The sequence below is a fragment of the Dermochelys coriacea genome, chromosome 11 (genome assembly GCF_009764565.3).
Source record: "Dermochelys coriacea isolate rDerCor1 chromosome 11, rDerCor1.pri.v4, whole genome shotgun sequence".
Taxonomy (NCBI): Eukaryota; Metazoa; Chordata; order Testudines; family Dermochelyidae; genus Dermochelys; species Dermochelys coriacea.
The window spans coordinates 11820839-11838952 of NC_050078.2; the positions used below are offsets into that span (position 1 = coordinate 11820839).

Genomic DNA, 18114 nt, shown 5'->3' on the forward strand with positions numbered 1-18114 from the left:
GTTCTTTAACATTAGCTTTTCCTTCCTGAGAAGGATACAAAAACAGACCATATACTAAGTTTTCAGTAGAGAACCTGTGGACTTTTTGGAAGGGTCTATTGTTTGGACAAAGATTAAGATCTATTATTAGAATGTCTTCTACATCAAAGGAGTTGGGGACAGAAAAAACCTAATAGGCCATATTCATCCCTAGTGTAACTCGACTGAAGACAGTGGAGTTATACCTGCATAAATCTGGCCCATGAGGTCGAGTCTATTCCCTCGTCACGCCAGTATTCATAATATTGTATTCTCCACTGCTCTGCCCTGTCTAAAATGACAGTTCTGCTGAGCAGGTTTGCAAAAGCAGACTTTTTGTTGTAACCTAAGGGTCCAATCTTGCAAGGTGCTGAGTTCTATGTCAGGCCTTAAGTGCAAGACAAGATGGTCTACAGAAAAAAGAAAAGAAAGAGAAAGCAGTCATCACTAGCATAATTTTAAAGTCATACATCTTGTCTGAATAGCAAAAGAGAATGGGTTTTATTAAATTTGCTTCACATTAATGAAATACATACAGATCCAAATTCTACTCTGCCCTACCTGTGGAATTCCAGAGCAACACCCAGGATTACAATGGAATCTCACTAGATTTACTCAATTATAAATGAATGGAGAATCTGGTTTATATCAGGCAACAGAATTGTTAGAATTACTGTATTCTACAAAGTGTAAAGAAAATAATTTATGATTGTAAAGAAAAACACTACCAGCTTGTGCCATCCATATCTAGAGTGCTTTGTGAGCATCATCATACAATATTCAGTTAGGTGCTAGTTTTGTATTTGTTATTCCTCATTTCATTTTCTTGACTGGCCCAAATTCTGTTTTGTGTTGTTTATCCACCTTTTCCTTCTCATCATCCTCTTTCCTAGTATTTTTTTTTAATCTCTTTTTTCTCCAGATGATCTTCCCTTCTCAACATACACCCATCTCCCATTGATTCCAACTCCCTGGAGTGCTTCTGAAAGATCAAGCCTAAAATCCACCTGTACCCAACAGTGAAACACAAGTAATTAGCAAAATTGATCAACCAATTAGGCCACTAATCAGCTAGAAAAATCTATTGAGCATCAACACACGCCAATAACACACAAAGGCCATTTTTATAACACTAGTGTGCTAGTTGGACAGTACGAGCAAAGCCCCAGTACTGAAGATATTACAGTCTATTTGCCTACACAGCTATATACAAGGGCAAAATCTGACCCTAAATATCAACCTCACAATGCGCAAAAAGCGTGCATAATCAAAAATTATATCAGAAATAAACAATGTTTTAAAAAATGGATCCAATTCCTCTCTAACACACACCAGTATATATCCAAAGTAGAGCTGGATAAATAACTGATTTTTCGGTTCATTAGTAGTTCTAAAAAAAATGGGGAAAAAATGGTTCAGGTCAAACCGAAAATGAATTTTTTGGGGAATTCTCTGCTAACAGAAAGTTGAAAAAAAATCATTTTGGGGGAAATGAAACTGAGGTGGTGGTTATACCCTGGCACCCTGAGATGTGGGAGACCTAGGTTCAAATCCCCTCTCCGGAGCAAGGATTTCAACTTGGGTTTCCCCCTTCCCATACAAATGCCCTAATCACTAGGCTATATAATATTCTGGGTAGAGCCTCTCTCAATATCCCCTTTTGAAACTGTTCCACTCTGTGTAAATAAATATTCATTGGAGCAGGACTTGAACTTGTGTCTCCTATATTCCAGGTGAGTGGCCTAATCAACAGCAACACACAGCCCCCTCCCCCCTTCTCCCGACCCTCCAATGATTACTCATGTATTTTATAGTATTCAAATATTTTGAGTAGCCCCTGGGACTACTTTATGTGAACAAAATGCTTCAGAAGCAATTGTTTCCACATGAGCATAACATACTGCTGTGTGCAAAACATAAGGTGAAATGAATGAAAACCACTCCGTACATAGATGATCCTCAGATAAAAGTCTCTGAAGGAAACTGATCAGAATCCATAAGGGTATCTTACCATTGATTTCAATGGCCTTTGGATCAGGCCCTAGGAGGGTTTTTAAGATATTAATAAAAACAGAACAAAAACACATAAGAACCATTCTTACCCTCACCGTTGCAGATTTAGTGCATCTTGGTGCAGTGGCCAGATAAAATCAACAGGTTAATGCTAAATACCAGGGTGAACCAGTGAATAAAGTAAAAGCTATTTTCTGCTTTAGCACACATCTGGTTTAAAAATAAAAAGTGGATTGAAGTTTTCTAAATGCAGTGTTTAAAGGGGCTAAGACTGTGTTCCCCAAAGACTATGAACTTGTAAATTAGCACAAGCAATTTTAGAGCAACATAAGCCTCTAATCACTCACATTTAGAGGTTTGACTTTAGTGAGCTTTGCATTTTAAAGCCTTTTCTAGTGGCCAATTATGAAATCTTTTTGCCTAGCAAATACTCAATGATGAAGTTCCCCAAAAAATAATTTCACACTGTAGGTGTTCTTGGAATTGCTCTGAAAATAGCATTTTCACGATGCTTTTACACAATTGCAATCAGAGACCAAATCAGCTTGCCCAGTATTAGTTAGAATTTGGCAAGCAGAAGAATTCTGAACAAATGCAATCGAGATCCTTGCATGCTATGATGATATGATTTTATTTATCCTTTTACTTAGGCAATTTTCTAGAATCGCAGATTATTCCCAACTTTTTTTTCTTAAAAGTATGGCAAGCTTGCTGCTAAATAGGATTCCAGGGATTCTAGATGGATTGTGACCATTTCATTTCACTTGGCTTTCACAGCTAGATTACAGTCTTTAAAACAAAATCTGCTGGAACTAAAAGTTGCATATGTACTATATAATACAAAAATAAACCAGCATAGAAACTTTGGTGTGTAGTGTAATAATGCAGCTAGACAGCATTTCTATTCTAGATTTTTTATTCTTAATCCTTTCTAAAAAGCACACAAATCCTTACAAATTCTCACAGTGTGCACTGTAATCTCTTTAATACCAAGGCGGACGAATGTTTTTCAAGCATTTTCTGCTGGGAACAAATCTCTGTCACTCAATATTCTGCTTAGAAAAATAAACCAAGAAAAGCAAATGCTAAGAAACCCAGCCAGTAGTCTCTCTCTTCTACATATTTTATATAAGTAAATACTTACCAACAGCTTCCTACATAGCCATTTAATTACACTAATTTCCTTTTCCCAAGTCCGTCCTCTGAGTCAGAAGTGAAATGAGAGAAGGAGAGTGTGCATATGAGAGAGAAAGAGAGAGGAAATCAGAGCCTGCAAATTAACTTCACTCACTGATGTTGCAACTCCACACTTTGGCACCACATTTTACTGGGTCCAGCCATTCTGTTATTTTAACCCAGGTGCCCTCAGAAACCTTTGAACCACCACTGCTGAAATCTGCATAGAATTTTTATTGAGTCCCTTCAGGAGTGGAGTGAGAAGATTAGTCCAGTGGTTAGAACATTTGCTTATGACCTAGTTCAATTCCTTGCTTTACAAACGACTGCCTATGTGTCACCTTAGGTTAGCCTCTTTCTATGCCTCTGTTCCCCAACTGTAAAATGCATGTGATACTTTCCTACCACACAGGAGTGTTGCAAGGATAACTACATTAAAGACTGTAAGGCGCTCAGATGCTCCGGGTGCGGAGGGGCATGTAAGTACCATACACTGAGTGAAAGGTACACAGATGGCCAGAAGTTCACAATTAGCTACTTCTCACTTTAAAAAAAAAACCCATGAAGGTATTTTGTAAAAAAAAAAAGTGCATCTGTCTTTCAAAATACATCCTCTAAATTCATTCTTTACCTTCACTGAATTCAGTGGAGTGCCACTAGGGTTAAATTTGGCCCACTGTGTTTAATAATTCCGTATTTTGGAGTGCCTTTCCAACTGCAAGGGCTGGCTATACAGGCTGTATGGATGTTTTACTCAACAAAACCAATTTTAGCACATCATCTTCTTTCAGATCCTAGCTTTATCCTGAAGGCTAAGATGCATGGACAACTTCTCTGCACACACAATTCTACAAGTGTACACACAAAACCTACAACACTGCACAAGCCAGTACTTACACCCATATGGCTTGTGATGGTCTAGTCCTACACAACCTCCAAAGGCGTAAGGGGGGCATAAGTGACTCCCTTACTCAGGCTGCAAGTAGCCAAACAAGGGGAAGTTGGAGCCATACAGTCACTACCTTCTCCTCATGAGGAGGTTGGTGGAGGAGGTAGGAACCAAGGCTTCGCCCTGTTCATGCCTCCAATACCCTGGAAGAGTACCAGTGCCAGCACACTGGGAGATGCGTGCTGTTTTGGGTGCAGGTCCAGTACTGTTTCCTTCCGTCCTGGAGCAACAGGGAGCCTGGAAGGCAGACTAGGAGCCTGAGTTAGATTTACTTTTTATAGCAGCACAACTACACACGGCTGCTTGCAGAGAACAGATTGTAAAGTGGCAATTTCGCCCATGATGAGCTGTTTGCACACAAAAAATACCCAACTGTGCAGGTAAGTGTAGATATTTGACAGGTATAATTTAGGAACCAAATTTGAGAACTGACTCTTTTTCCTTACCCATGTCTTGCTATGTGATAGTCACTTCTGGATTTATTTTATAATATATATAATGATTTTCATGAAGGCAAAGTCAGGAAGAAAAAGCCCTATCCAACAATCCAGACTTCGGAGGATCAGATTTCCAAGATGTCTTCAACCTGACCTCCAAGGATCCAATCATTTTCCCAGTGAAGTTCTATAGCACTGTAATTCACTCCAGGGGTGAACAAAATGAGATGCCAAATTTGAATGCCCAAGCCTTTGATACAAAGATTTTGTAAGCTTAATTTTTTGGCAACTTTTTTTTGTGTGTGTGAAACCCTGGATGTGGTCCCACAAACTGTACTTGCCTATCTGCCCAAACAAATGTGCAAAACCAGTTTGGGTCCCCCTCACACAAATAAGTGTGCAGAAACTCAATGCAGATTACAAGATGGGTGCCAAATGCTTTACTAAAAGGACCATGTTTTCCCAGAATTAAGTCCTTTCCTAGAATCCAGTGAACCGTCACCTTGGATTCTACAGTCAAGAAGCATCCCATGGCCCTTCATGTCAGTGGGAACTCTGCTTGTGTATAGGAGAGAGAGCAGAGTGACGCTATAAACTGCTTTGGTTTCTCATTTTAAGAGAATACCACTGTGGCCTCTAAGTGTAACTGAAAGGCAACAATGTTCTACTAAGTGCCATCATTCCACTGAAATGCTGCCACTTCAAGGAGATATCTATAGAGCAGCACAGAAGTTTTGTGTCAAATACCAGGCACATTAGGTGGCAGTTATTAAGAACCTTTTGAGGCTGAAAGATTGCTCCCTTCCTCCTCTGGAGAGCTAAACATCCAACCTTTCCTCTCCCAAATCCCTTCTTAGCACACCTCTTACATGCAGCGTCCCTCTGCTAATCAAATGTGTGTTTGATTCCGGCTCTGTGACATACTTCCTATGTAACCTTTGGCAAGTCACTTCGACTCTGTGATCATCTATAAAACGGGGATAAGTCTATTTACCTACTTCCCAGGCATGTTGTGAGACTTCATTTCATTATTTTTTTTGTTAAGTGTTCCAAATCCAGGGTTGACTGCTACAGAAATTTCTCTAAATAAATACAACCAAGCTCTACAAGGCAGAGCACACTTCATAAATTAACAACATTTAACTCTTAGGTAGAGCTGCTTACCCACAGACCTGAAAGATTTCTACAAAAGTAGATAAGCATCATTATCCTCACTGTATGGGCTTGGGAACGAAGGCACAGAGACATGAAGCGTGTTCCCCATCTTCACACAACAGGTGAGTGGCAGCACTGAAAATCTAACCCTCTATTCAATACAACTTGTATCTATCTCATTTGAATTAATACTTTAAACACAAATTGCTATCTAGATACATTAACAACTCTCTGTTCTGCCACCATATGGCTGCGTGAGGAATTTTATTGACAATGTGCAGCAGCAGAAGTCAAGATGATGCAAACTAATAAGTACACAGGCTTTATAATATAGATACTAAGACAAAGAAAGTCATTCCCTGCGGACAGATCCTTCCATTTGTCCCTCTCAACATTAAAACATCTATTGAGGATGTGTATTTTTCATAGGTATTTTCAATTTCAACCACTGCCTGCAACCTCCCCCAATTTGTTAACAATGCTACTTTTTTAGGACACTCTTAGGCCTCACTTCTACAAAGATTTATGCAATGTTTAACTTTACATGAGGTGAGTAGCCCTGGTGACTTCATTGGGACTACTCATAGCTTGAAATTTAGGCATGGGCATAAGACTCTACAGGATTGAGGCTTTAATTATTTATTGCTATATTAACTACACAAGGTTTCAGTGGAAGGGAAAGACATACAAAATAAACACACATAGAGGGAGATATGTATATATATTATTTAATTGCTATATACAACCATTCTACAAAATATAACTATTTTAATCAGTGTAAAAATTAAATTTGAAAAAAATGCAAGTTTAAAGGTCTGTGTCTTAAAAAAAAGGTTGAAATTGTATTTTAAAAGAATGCAGCAACCTCTGAAGTTTCAGAACATCCTTGAATGTTTAATCTGAAACATCAGATTAGGAAGCAGTAAATCCATCTTCTTTGCAGCTGTTATTTTAGAAGAAAAATGAGCAAGTGAATGTGAAGTGCACTGGGCAAGTTCTATGGGGTGTCTGTACCTAAGAGCTATTTTATAGCAGCAAATTGAAGCCAGAGGGAAACCCAGCTGGCAAACAGAATACAAGGCGGGGCTTTTCTTTAAGATTCCAACATGCTTTCCTGTAGGACTGTGGTGGGATTCAAACTGGATCACAAGCATGTGTTATGGTTCAAGTTCATTAACAATATATATATAAAAAAGAAGAGGCGGCTTCTTTTGAAAGGTTTTCAATGTACTAAATGACAGGACACCCCTATTGACACATTATAGAATTCCCTTCATAGGTTTGTATAATTTCCGGAGCTCAATTCAAACATCTCAATCTGTGGAAATCTTTGGAATTACAACCTGGATCTGGGTCTCAATTTCACCACTGGGAGCTAACTATCGTCAGCCGAACTTCAGGCCCAAACCTCGAATAAATTTCTCTCTCGGTCCTTATATAGGGACTGAAGGATTCTTGTAACACACAAAGCCAGCATTTCTTCGGGTGACTGGTGTGTTCTCCCATTCTTCAGACTTTTCATTTTCACCAATAATCCTTTGCACTTAATATGCACTTTACATCTGAAGGCTTCATATGCTTTACAAACACAAATAGGACATTTGGATGCAGGAGGCTGCTTGCAGTTGAATTTCTTAAGGAAACATGCACGAGCCACAAAAATCAGATATAGGGCCAAACTTCCACAAAATCTACGTGATTACCTGACTCTGGGGTTTGGTCCAAGTCCATCTCTAATATATAGAGTAGTACAACACACTCTGCTAACTAATCACTGCAACTAAGGAAACTATTTCCCAGTGCTGTCCAGATGGTCAGATAGTACAATGATGAACATGACATAAAAAGAAAAGGAGTACTTGTGGCACCTTAGAGACTAACAAATTTATTAGAGCATAAGCTTTCGTGAGCTACAGCTCACTTCATCGGATGCATTACACGAAAGCTTATGCTCTAATAAATTTGTTAGTCTCTAAGGTGCCACAAGTACTCTTTTTCTTTTTGCGAATACAGACTAACACGGCTGCTACTCTGGAACATGACATAGAAACCCTGGAGGACAAAATTGATAGATTAGATTATACACAGGATGTTCCAAGTCAATTTTGCACAGCTATTGAGTGAATCCAGAATGTTTGCTTTTCTCATCTCCTGTCCATATGCCCTAAGCCAGTTCACAACAGATCAAATCTATAGTTAGAAATCTCAGGTGCACGTGGGAGTCAGGAACCTTGTTGAAACATTTGGAGGCCCATGGCACAGGATTCTACTGTGGCTTCCGCTGCCAAGAGCCCCACTTACAGCCTTGTAATGTATGTAGGGCTAGGATAAGTCAATACAAGCAGATAATAGCATGATACAAGTATTCCATGCACAAACTCAGATTTGCAGCCAAGGTCCTGGCTTCAAGCCTTAGAGCTCACCTAACCTAAGCCCCATAAACTGCTTTAATAATAGCAGTACTTAGCATTTAAATAGCACCTTCCAACTGAGTATCTTAAAGCCTTATACACACATTAATGGACTATGACTCACAGCACCTCTGTGAGAGAAAGGATAGTTGAGTGTTTAGGGGGCTGGACCTGGGTTCAATTCCCTGCTCCATTACAGAGTTCCTAGGTGACACTGGGTGACACACTTTGTCTCTCTGTGCCTCAGTTCCCCAAATGGGGAACCTTCCTACTCATCAGGGTTATTGAAAAAGTGACTGTGAGGTGCTCAGACACTTTAGTAATGGGCACCAGAAGTACCCAAGATACACTGAAGTAGGCATAGGCAGTGAATAAGCCACTTGACAGATGTGGAAATTGAAGTGCAAAGCTGCTAAGTGACTTGCCTAAGGATCAACATCAGATCTTAGATTATAAGAAGCTGTTTTCCTGACATATAATTCTGTACTTTAACCACCCAACATGTTGGAAAAGGTTACTAAAATCTTGATTTAAAAAACAAAAACAAAAAAGCAACACATCTGACTGATTATCCATGGCTGCTGTACCTGTGTGAAGTTATTCTTAATCCCAAACTGAACCTTTAGAAATCTCTAAAGAGGAATCTGTCCCCACAGAGAAACTCAACATGGGATTCTTGCATAGTCCATGGATTTGACTGAAGTTTGTCTTGAGTGGCTGAGCAGAACAGAAGAGTAAAAGAACACTCCTCACAATGCAAATAGATTAGCACTGCACTTCCTCTCTCTTTCACCCTCAGAAGGGGGTCAGGGAGGAGAAAGACCTGCTTTCTTTCACAGTGATGCAGCATATGTCAGGGTTCAAACAGTAACATTTCCTGCTAGTTATAGGTAAGGCTACATTTTAGTCACAGGTATTTTTATAAAAAAGTCATGGACAGGTCACGGGCAGTAAACAAAAATTCACGGCCTGTGACCTGTCCATGACTTTTACTATATACCCCCGACTAAAACTTGCGGGGTGCGGCAGCCCTGGGGGAGCAAGGGGTGCTGGGGATGGGGAGTGCGGCCCAGGGGGCGCCGTGTGTGCTTGGTAGTAGTGGGAGGGAGCGCCACAGGTGCTGGGGAGAGGAGTTGTGTCCCAGGGAGCCTGTGATAAGCTGTTCTGATTCTATCCATAGAGGGACACAGTACATACGTCCTAGCTTCTTTGTTATAATAGTGTTATACAACTTCAGAAAGTGTTCTTTAGGCATATAATCACCACACTACCTCTCTAAGGTAGTTAAGTCAGCAGGGCTTGGAAAAAATCCACTCACCCACACATCGCAAATAAGAGCTTTCCCTCGTCAACTTCCATCACTTTCTGGAGAAACAAGCTCTCATTATGGAGTAGTGGTAGCCACTCCATAGTTAATATTGAAACCAGCATGCCATTATTAGCCCAGTTTTCAATACGCTCACATCTCCCAAAATACAAGCGTAAATCCCCTCAAAAGAAAATATTACTTTGCCCATCCAAACCTAACATCACCTCCTAATAAAAACAGGAGATGTACGTGAAAAGCTCAAAATAAGAAGTTATAAGGAGACTACTATTGGAAATGGACCCCTTGAAAAAGAAATGGGATTTTAGTTTCTTCTGGTAAATTTTTTAGTTTGATCTTTACCTTTTATTTCCATAAATATATGTGCTCTCTTTCAAATTGCAGGGTACATAACGGCAAGTGTATTTTTCCACCCTGACAAGTAGATTTAATCCTATAGCAAGTAGGTGTGGAACAATTTTTCCAAGCCCCACATATTTTCCCCATTTCACATCTGTGAAAGATAGCTATAGAGAGGTTAATGACTTGCCCAAAGTTGCCCAGCAAGACAGAATATTGGAACTTAGGAGTTCCTGGCCCCAGTTCCATGCCTAACTCTCTAGGCTATGCTGCCTCTCTATAGCACTTTGATAGTCATTTTGCAATGCTGATAAGAAATATATTCTATGCTTCCTTTAGAATTGTTCTTGGTTTACCTTTTGATCTAAGCAATCTATAAAATTTAAAAATGCAAACATTACACCTCTTCTGCATCGCCTTAACAACAAACTGAATATTAAGCTTAAAAGGGAACTTTTGATAAGAAACCGCCTGAGGATTTTTGTACTGTTGGAAACAAATATGATGGAAGTTGTGATTGTCTTTAATGACCTGCTTCAGTTAACAAGCTGTGCCAGCAAGGCATCCAGTTGATAAGGCAGGAAAACTGCCAACAGCCATGGAGTCTGATGCAGATCAGACTCCCATGTTACTCAGCTTCCTTTGCTAAATCATTTTTAGGAGGGTTGCCTTTCCTGAGTTTATATTCCACAATTCCCCTTATGATATACTGCAAGAAGGAATGGAGAGAAAGAATCGGAGGAAGAATGTGCCTAGCAGTATCCTTATCTGATCCACAAATCTTTTACTGTAACAAAACCTAGGTTACCAGATTTTACGCTGTGTATGGCAGAAAAGATTAGCACAAACTAACTAAGATTAGCACTAGCTAACATCCTCAGAAGGTCATTGATCTTTCAGCCCTCAGAACAGCACAAGTTGTCCCAGCCAGAAGCCCCAGTACAAGCATTGCTGATCCAGGATATAGCTTTGAGGCAGAGGGTTAAAATGCTAGAACAGAGACTTGCACCCTAAACAAAATGAAGCCTAATCCAGATGTTTCCAGTAAAGCCATAAATTAGATTGAGGATAGCAGACCGCATTGTGGCTCAGAGATACCATTATCATAAGGCCTCTTGCAAATTCAGACTACTAATGTGCCAAGATGCATTTTATCAAGGAAAAGACAGGATATGTTACTAAACCTCCTCCTTTTGTTCTGGTGAACTCATGGATTTAGATATGTGAGAGTGATAAAGGAGGCAGGGATACATTCTGGAATGCTGAATTTATGCTGTTTGCAGCTTCTTATCTGGACAGCTAAACAGATTTTGTCTTCAAACTCTGGATACAGATTAACTTTAGTTTCCATGTTTCACAAACTACAAACCAACAGTATCTTTTCTTGGTTCTGCTGCAAGTGGTCGATTCCTATTGCCCACTTCCAAACTGCTAGGAGTATAATGCTTCATAAAAGGTGGGTCAAGGAAACATTTTCTTTGGTTACAATCGGCCTGGGATTTGTACCTGCTTCAAGTTTTGGTTTCAAAGACAGACAAGAGACTCAAAGGGAAACAGAGTCAAGTCTGCCAAGTTCCTTCCAGTTTTGGGAAAAAAGCCACAAGTTTTACACAGTTCATATTCAACCCACAAAGGGGCTCTAGTCTGTAAATGAGACCAAATCATTGGAAAGGCCCCCACTGTCTTCTATGCGAGATGGACTGGGCCCTGAGTAACTGTCACCAGCTTTGGGGTCATGCTGTGAATATTTAAAACAAAAGGAATTACGCTCTTGATTTAAGGAGAGAGTCACTGGTACTTTGTCCAGAGCTGTGTTGTATAAGGCCGAATTTGGCACTGACTTACATTCTATGCAATCTCATTATCTGTCCACACACGAGTAAGCCCATAAGCTCTTGCTGCCAGTATATTTTTCCTGGGCACAACAATTGTGCACGTGTGCAAACCAAATATGCATTCCTACTCCAGGGCAAACAGTGATCATTTATTCTTTGTCAAACCCTGATAGCATGCCGGGAGCTATAAAATATATAGAAACAGTCCCTGCCTGAAGAGTTTACAAGCTAGATCTACAATGTCTTGTATCCCGGCAGGTGTTTATGTAACTCTTCATCAGAGCTTTTAACAGTCACAGAATTTAAAACAAAAACAAAAAAAACCCAAAACAGCAAATAAGTAATCTGCAGAACTCATTGCCACAAAACACCATTGAGGCCAAGCAATTAGTAGGATTCAGAGAGACATGATAAGAACTTTCATAGCTATTTTAGCTAAGAAACATTTATTAAGGATATAAACTCTCATGCTCTAGGGCATAAATCAACCATTGTTAGGAGGGCAAACTGGCCTCTGGTTGATTGTCTCAACCCTGTCCATAACCCTGCAGGTGTCTCAGGCAGCCGGGCACTTCCCTTGTGATCTATTTTTTTCTTCCTGAGACTAGGCAAAGTGTAAGGAGCTCCCTTCAAACCTGAAGGCTTCAGAAGAGCCCCCCCGAAGAGCCACATAGCTCCAAAACCACAAAACAACCTGAATAGCACCAATTTAAACGAAATTTTCAAACCATTAAACATGAGCTTGTGACTATGTACCTGTTCTTATCTGGAGAAGATAAATCACTTCTTTCCTCTTCCTGCCTGGATTTACCTTCTCTTTAGGGATCAGACAAAGCCAAGTCATCTGACTGCTTACAATACAATGTATTAAACTTAGAATATAGACTCCCACAGACAAAGCACACCAGGTCTAGGTCAGGAGGAAGAGTATTATGCTAAAGAGAACACAGACTTAATTATGGAAAGGCAACAGCCATCTTAAAGTAGACTATTCATCATATGAAAAGCCCCACAAAATGCCAATATAGAACACACAAGGCATTAACAATGTCAGTGCTTTGTCATAATGAGGGAAATTGGAGGAATTTCTTCTAATCCTGTTTAGACCCAAGCTCACAAAGCATCCATTTCCACAAACAACTCAACACAGGTTTCACTTCAGGCTGGAAGAAAGAGGTGGGACTGACACGTACACAAACAAATCTGTGCCTTTAATACATTTGTTATTTCACATCCTGGTACAGTCAAATATTTTACTGCATTAAAAAGTTGATTTACATAACTTAACATTTTTCAGAGTAGCAGCTGTGTTAGTCTGTATTCGCAAAAAAGGAAAGGAGTACTTGTGGCACCTTAGAGACTAACAAATTTATTTGAGCATAAGCTTTCGTGAGCTGAAGTGAGCTGTAGCTCACGAAAGCTTATGCTCAAATAAATTTGTTAGTCTCTAAGGTGCCACAAGTACTCTTTTTCTTTATAAACTTAACATTGTGTTTGTAAACTAGTGGTTTGCGGCAACTCACACATGATTTATCAGACTTACTCAGCAACATTCTACATATGTGCATATAATGCATGGTTTTGAAATCTACTTCCAACTCTGCTTCCCTTCGAACTTCCATGTGGCCGGGATGAGGAGGAAGGTGGTTGGATTGGACTCCCCAGGTCCAAGCCTGCCCTTACTGATGTACTGCAACTCTGGGAGGGACCTATTTTCCTGTTCCAGGTTTGGATGATGCTGAAATCTCTCATGAGATTTGAGCCTGTGATGGTGAAAATTTGAGAGAGAAATTGGTTATAAGATTCCAAGCGCCACCAAATCTAAACCTGAACTTTAGCTTTGATTCAGCCTAAACCCCAGAGACTGAGCCCCTAGATAAAGTCAAATCCAGATCCAAATTCTTCCTCCTCAGAACATCTCTAGTCTATTCATTTTGGTGCACCCATGTGTCACAGGGTAACACTGTCCCTTTAAGAGAGAAGAAGCCAGTGCATTGCAACTCATCAGCTCACTCTAACTGGGCTTAAAAGAGGGCATCTAGATGTGCCCTTAAGAACATAAGAACAGCCACACTGGGTCAGACCAAAGGTCCATCTAGCCCAGTATCCTGTCTTCCGACAGTGACCAATGCCAGGTACCCCAGAGGGAATGAACAGGCCAAGGCCCTTGAGGGGACAGAGGCCTGATGAGTCAGAGCTGCCGGAGAGAGAGAACCGAAGAATCATAGAAGTGTAGGATTGGAAGGGACCTTGAGGGATCATCTAGTTCAGTTCCCTGCACTCAAGGCAGGATTAAGTAATAAATAGATACTAGACCATTCCTGACAGGTGTTTGTCTAACCTGCTCTTAAAAATCTCCAATGATGGAGATTCCACAACCTCCCTAGGCAATTTGTTCCAGTGCTTAATCACCCTGACAGCTATGATGTTTTCCTAATGTCCAATTTAACCAGCCTTGCTGCAATTTAAGCCCATTACTTCTTGTCCTATCCTCAGAGGTTAAAAGAGAACAAATTTTTCTCCCTCCTCCTTGTAACAACCTTTTATGTACTTGAAAACTGTTATGTCCCCCCCCCCCTCAGTCTTCTCTTCTCCAGATTAAAGAGCCAATGTTTTCAATTAGGATTGAACTTCCTTATTGAATTTCATCCTATTTACTTCAGACTATTTCTTCAGTTTGTCCAGTTCAATCCCCACAGATCACGTTTTCCAGATCTTTCATAATTTTTGTTGCTGTTCTCCAGATTTTCTCCAATTTGTCCACATCTTTCCTGAAATGTGGCACCCAAAACTGGACACAATATTCCAGCTGAGGCTTTATCAGCTCCGAGCAGTGCGGAAGAAATTACTTCTTGAGTCTTGCTTACAACACTCCTGATAATACATCCCAGAATTAGGTTTGCTTTTTTTGCAACGTTACACTGCTGACTCATATTTAGCTTATGATCCACTATAACCCTCAGATACCTTTCTGCAGTACTCCTTCCTAAGCCGTCATTTCCCTTTTGGTACGCGCACGATTGTTCCTTCCTAAATGGAGTACTTTGCATTTGCAATCCTTATTGAATTTCATCCTATTTACTTCAGACTATTTATTCAATTTGTCCAGTTTAATCCTAATCTCCAAAGCACTTGCAATCCCTCTGATCTTGGTATCATCCCTTCCAGCTTGACTGCAAGATGCCCTTCCAGCTTGACTGTGAATCACTGATAAATACTCTCTGGGAATGGACTTCCAAACAGTTATGCATCCACCTTGTAGTAGCTCCATCTAGGTTATATTTCCCTTGTTTGTTTATGAGAAGGTCATGCAAGACAGTATCAAAAACTTTACTAAAGTCAAGATATATCACATCTACCACTTCCCCCCTATCCACAAGACTTGCTATCTTGTCAAAGAAAGTGATTAGGTTGGTTTGACAAGCTGACTGGTCTGCAATTTCCTGGGTTGTCCTTATTCCCCTCTTTATAGATGGGTATTATATTTGCCCTCTTTTGGTCCTCTGGAATCTCTCCCATCTTCCATAAGTTTTTGAAGATAATCACTAATGACTCAGATATCTCCTCAGTCAGCTCCTTGAGTATTCTAGCATGTATTTCATCAGGCCCTAATGAACTGAAGACATCTAACTTGTCTAAGTAGGTGAGAAGGGCAGGTGAGAGCTGCCTGAGGAGTAAAGCAGAGATCCAGGGAGAAGCGGCAGCAGATGAGAGAGCTGATACAGACAGCCATTGGGAAGAGCAAAAAATTGACGGTGAGTAATGGCCAGAGTTGGGGAAGACATTCTGAATTCCAGGAAAACTCATGCAGAGACATTTAGGGAGAAGGGAGAAGACTTACCCTGGTTAACAGAAGCTGAACCTGAAACACGAGGGTTGATGTTGTAGGTTGGATCCCAGGAGCAGGGGTAGGAGTCAGAGGCAGGGAGGCCTGGCTGAGTGGAACACTGTGGTGGAGTTATGCCATAGGAGACCTGACTTGGGGCTATAAGAGAAGACTCATGGGAGAGAAGTGGGTCTTGGAACTCTCAGGTAGGAGGCGTGGAGAGTGGGGCCCTGGAACAGGGGTTAAAGGAACGGGGACAGAATAGTTAATGACTCTTGGGTTGATGACCTGGGAATGGCAACCTCTGAAAGAGTTTGAAGAGCTGCCGTGTTGTAATCTTATTTTACTTGGGGGATTTGAGATAAACTGGTTTTTACAACAAGGAATCTCTGGACTGTGGCACTTTATATTAATAAAATGGTTTGAATTTGCCACTAAGACAATATTCCTTTGTATAGGTGAATTCCAAAGGAAAACTGAGGCAGGAACATAGGTCATGCAGACTCCTGCCATGGGAAGGTGTCCAGGTGGGTCTAACTGATGACACTATCATTCTGGCAACCAAGCACATCAGACATACCCTATAATCAGTATAAAATAGATGAGATAGTCCTTAAGCTATACCAGTGGCTTGGTTAGAAAAAGACCTGCATCAGACCCGCCCAGCATAACAACCTGTAACGCTGCTGGATGGCCAAAATGAACAGAGTTCTAGCGTTGGGGACCTTCTGCCTCTAGTCCTCAAAAGAGGGACTGTCAAAGTTTCCCGAGTTCAACCCAACCATCACTTGATACTTCTTTATCTTTCCCATCAGCATCTCCCAATCCTGCTACAGTTTCAAGTAATCACCAGACAGAGAGAACCTATGGTGAGAAGAGGATAAAGAAGTGTGGTAAGAGGGTGTGGCACCATTGTGGGGCAGGAAGGAAATGTGAGAAGGAAGAGAAACAGCAGAGGATGAATGTGGACAACAGGAGGGTACAGAAAAGCAATAAGAAATTTTAGTCACATAGGGACAACAAAAGTGGGGGGGGCAGACAGGAGGAGACAGTTGGGGACAGGACAATGGGGCACAGGGTCAAGACAGTCAAGGGGCAACTAGTTTTCAAATATGCTGGGCATCTAGGTTCCTCTGGTGAGTCTCATGGACCTTTTAAAATTATTGGATTTTACGTTATTTTCTTTGATTCTCTCATCTAAGAATAAATAACCAAGGTTTAACCGGCATTCACAGAAACTCCTTCAGCAGCTGGTGGCCTGGTGATCTCCACTCAGTGCCAGGCACAGTGGAGAAACTGTCTGATTCTTTTTGGTTTAATTGTTTATACAACATTTTTTAATTTTTCCCCAGCAAAGTGACTCACCATCTGTCTGTTGGTCAAACTGCCAGCATGGATCAGCTTCCCTTTACACATGATCCAGACAAACCATTCTGGATGCCAATATTGAAAGTGGGCAGGTCAGAAAGAAGCCAATTGCCCATTTGTTTGCACAGATGTGAATAAAATGTACAACATTTGAAGAAAATTAAAACTGCGATTGTTGGCATCTGGGATTATAAAACATCTGGGAGAGATTTTCACAGCCACATATCTGAGTTAGGTGCCAAAATCCTATTGATTTTCAGTGGCAATGAGGCACCTTACAATGCTTTGTAGCTTTGAAAATCTACACCTGAAAACTGCTCCTACTTCCCCCACCTCCTACTTGACTCCCCAACACACTGCCTGGTGCTTCCAACAATCTCCTAGAAAGGGTTTCACCTTGAAGGACAATTATGTTAATTATGAAAGTCTCTTTAAAATTAGCTTTTGTCAGTCAACTGCTTAAATTTCCTAGTGGAGCAACCTACTACTCTGTTTCTTTGTGCTAGAATTTAGCATTATCCTATCAAATTTATTCCAGTAACCAGTTTGGGATGAGGATCGAACACTAATTAACTTCAATATTAGCAAACTGCTCCTGCAGCTGGACTTTATGCTACTGTTGGATATACGAGATGAATTGCTCACTATTGGCTCAATCCAACTCCTGAAGTCAGTGTAAAAACTCCCATTGCCTTCAATGAAGATTAATTGGGATCTATATCCCACTTATGCTCTTTGTTTATAAGCACTTCCCAGTATAATTCTATGCCCTAAACATTATGATTCCCCAGCCAATGGATTGTCAGTCTCTATAAAGGTGTCTGGAATCAGATAGCATCTCAATTAAAGCCTTACAGCTGTCACTTAAAACTCTGCATAGTATTTCCAAACCAGATCCCATACAGGGACACCTGTCAACTTAAAATCAAGTCAGTTTTCCAAACAATGAGGTAAAAGTTTCAGGTCCTACACCTGCTTCTGAATGCCCGATTAAAAAAAAAAAAGTGTTGTAAAATAGAAAAATTATCTAAGCGTTTTTCTCTCTGTGGCTGCAGGAAAGATCCTCACAAACATCAATGTAGCTAAAATAGTTTAAAAATCAATCTAGCTACACTGGGGTAAACTCCTCTGCAGACTCATGGCGCATTAAAAGTGTTCTTATACTGCATTAGGCTAAACAGATAAAAGTGGTCTGTAAATCAGTTTATGTGTTACAAATATAAGGGATTTGCACTGATATAACCGGACTGATGTTCCTCT

General features: G+C 40.5%; 1 protein-coding gene across 4 annotated transcripts in view; it reads right to left on the reverse strand.

Annotated features, from left to right (window-relative positions):
* The window catches only part of MYLK (myosin light chain kinase), a 334343-nt gene that overhangs the window by 243505 nt on the left and 72724 nt on the right, over nt 1-18114 (reverse strand). The window contains exon 1 of one of the 4 annotated variants that reach the window (XM_038421969.2): nt 3176-3251. The exons of the other annotated variants lie outside the window; for them this stretch is intronic. The gene's annotated coding sequence lies outside the window, so the exon portion shown is untranslated. Of the gene's footprint in view, nt 1-3175; nt 3252-18114 lie in introns of those variants that run through there. 4 annotated transcript variants of the gene reach the window in all.